Source organism: Otolemur garnettii, unplaced genomic scaffold, assembly GCF_000181295.1.
Source record: "Otolemur garnettii isolate 467f Iridium unplaced genomic scaffold, OtoGar3 scaffold00025, whole genome shotgun sequence".
Classification (NCBI taxonomy): Eukaryota; Metazoa; Chordata; class Mammalia; order Primates; family Galagidae; genus Otolemur; species Otolemur garnettii.
In genome coordinates, this window is record NW_003852420.1 from 3,418,924 (window position 1) to 3,422,292 (window position 3,369).

Sequence of the window (3,369 nt, forward strand, 5' to 3'; positions counted from 1 at the left end):
GACTTTTCAACTTCTGGGCCTCTAAACAGAGACTGGAGTGCAGGCCAGGCCCACTGTCCATTCAGGGTTGAGGGGTGAGGTGAGAAAGCAGGATCATCCTGACTCCTCGGGGCTCTGCCCTTAGGCCTTGCCGGAGCTAAGAAAAGGCAACTGGGCTGTATTCTTCACCAGAAAAAGTCCAATTTTGCTCCCGGCAGCCCCCCTCCACACCTGGGATCCAGAAGATGGTGTCCTCTAAGACTGGGCAAAGTCAGCCTCACCTGGGGAGGGGAAGCCAGAGGTCTTCTTGTTTCCCCCCATTGCCCTTTTCCTTTCTACCCTTCCTGCCTCGATACATCACTCCATGCTGCTCTGACCTGCAAGTATCTCCCTTGAACTTGGGTCACCTGTACTGCTTCCTGCTTCCCACCCCACATTCATCAGCCAGGTAAGGGGAACTTTCTCTTGCAGAAAGGCATTCATACCTCACAGCTGAAAGACCACAACAGGTGGGAGAATCGAGAGACATAAGGCACGTGTCCCAGTGACAGAGTTGGGTAGGAAGGAGGTTAATGTCACCAAGTCACCTGAAAGACTAAATAAATAAAATGAGCCCATTGTTGGGCTTTGAAGAAAAACAAATTCCGGTGTGCGGGCTGAAGTCAGTGCTTCCTAGGTCATTATCAGAGTTGGTTTCTTGTCAATACCGTGCCTGATTGGGAGCAGCGCTCAGAGTCATTTAGCTTCTCTTGTCAGGGGAAGCTTTTTAACTGCTTCCTGCTGTCCTGTCATTTTGTGCTAACCCCAAAAGGCTATGTTAAATTAATGTCACATTTCCAATTTCTTCTCAGAAGCATTTTCCTTTCTGGTTAACAATGGAAACATTTATGCAATAATCAGGAGAGAAGGGGGTCCAGACAGGAATACTGTGAGACCCACTAAGTGGGATGAGTGCACTTCTGTATGTGCACATGTCCATTGGGAGAGCAGGTCCCCAACATCCTGGAAGATACAAAAAAGAAAGATGAAACTCATTCAGGTAGCAAGATAGAGGGGAACAAAATGAAGAAATTAAATAAAAGCAATCCCATGCCAAGCCAAAGCCCCACTGCTTTCAGTCAAGAACAGGGTTCTATTTGAACTGATCGCAGAATTACCACCAAACAAAAAAATTAAAGGAAAATTTGATGATCAGTGAACTGGCTGAGGAATACATGAGTTTCCTCATACAATTTCTGTTTCTGTATGTTTGAAAATTTCCACAATAAAAAATATTTTAAACTGTGGTAGGGATTGGATCAAAGAGCTCATACATGATGTGAAGTTTCTGGGCAGAGGCAATTGTTCCCCTACGTTTAATTTGCAATGTTAGCAAGGGCCACGGCAATCGCTTACAGCTGAACACATGTTTGAAAGTAAATCTGACTTATTCTACACACTGGTGCAGACAAAGGGGACTCTGTGATTAACTCAGGCTTAGCGTATTGTAACATAGATGAAGGTTTTTATAAACACTGGACTCCTGAATTTTAACACTTACGTTATACATTGCCTTAAATCAGCGGTTCTCAACCTGTGGGTCATGACCCACAGGAAATGTATTAAAGGGCCACGGCATTAGGAAGGTTGAGAACCACTGCTTTAAATGCAAGGCCTGATATTTATGCTTACCTAATTAAATGAGGACTCTTAAGATTCCTAATTAAATAGAAAAGCATCCTCAATGCTTGATCTTTGTTAGTCATATCTGAAAGAAGCCTGGACGTTTAGATCATGATTTCATTAGGGCATTCTCACAGTTCCCCTGGTGACGATGTAATCTAATGTTAGCACATTTTAATTGCCAGAGCAGCAAGGGTTTCTGTGGACTGGAGTTGAGTCTCAGATATTCTGGCTTCTGGAAGTAGCACCACTGTCTCTTCCACCTCAGGCCTTGCATTGAGTCTTGGTCATCCTAACAGAGATAGAGCCCAGAACAATCGTACAAATGCCTACCTATAAATTATATGCCTAAATATTAAAAGTTATAAATGAAGCTAACAAACTGCTAAACAAAACATGTTCCAGCAGCCTACCTTGACAAATACGTCTTTGTGGCAACCTGGAAGGCCAGGTTCAAATTTTGAATTCTCCATCCCTCAGAGTTTGGTACCAGGAAATGGGGTGGTTGAGGAGAGGCGGTCCCTGCATCCTCTTCACAGCCTACCCTTTCTCTTACAACCTGTGACTTTACCTCTTAGCACAAAGGGTCTCCTTGTTCACGTGTGGTCTCCTAAGCATTAAATTCAACTTGGCTCACCCTAATCTGACACAGCCTGTCCTCGTGAGGAAGGGAGCTTGATGCCATGAGGACAGGGAATGCCAGGGTCCTATATACTGCATCATCTTATTCTGTTTGTGTGGTTATAAATGATTCCCTGAGGCTGGGTAACTTGTAAGAAAAGGTTTACTTGGCTTCCAGTTCTACAGGCTGTATAAGAAACGTGGCCCTTGTATTGGCTGCTAGTGAGAGCTTTAGGAAGGCACTTCCACTCACAGCAGAAGCCAAAGGGAAGCTGCAGTGCAGGGAGGAGGCAATGAGAGACCAGGGAGGTGCCAGGCTCCTTTTAACAACTGGCTCTCACAGGAACTAATAGTGGAAGGACTCAAAATTATTGTTAGGATGCCTCCACCAAGCCATTCATGAGGAATCCACCCCATGACCTTCAACACTGAGAATCAAATTTCAACATGGTTTGGAGGGTCAAATATCCAAACCATCGCTGAAGCATGGGTTCTAGGTGGCATGTCCCCTTGACTGATTTGCAAGGGGCTCAGATGATCCAGGGGAAGAGACTTTGTTTCCTCCTCCTCTATCGGACTTCTAAATGTTGGCAAACTGGGGGTTTGGTCTTGATCCCTGTGCTTTATTCTGAGTGATCTCTTCTGGTTCCATGGTTTTATATCCCTCAATGAATCGGTCAACAAATATACATCTGGTTAACAAGGGAAGCATTTATATAATAATCAGGGGAGAAAGGTGTCCCGACAGGAACGCTGTTACTAAGACTGCTTCACTCCCTCAGATACCGTCTTTCTCTCTCTCTCCCTTCTGCTAAAGCAAATAGCCCTCAGGCACCTAAGGGTAATTGTTCCCGAGCTAGATAGCACAGTGTCCATGTCTGGAACACAGCTAGATAAGCCCGGGCTGGAGACCTGGTCAGTTCCAGGCCCCAACAACAGCCAGACTTTAAGGTGGCCTCCAATGGTTCCCACACCCTAGATTCAATCACGGTGTGACTTCCTGCACATAGGCTGACCTGTGAAACCAGTGGTCTATCACACCAATAATACAGGCAAATGTAGTGACTGGATTATAAAAGACATTATAGCTTCTGAGTTGCTTTGTTG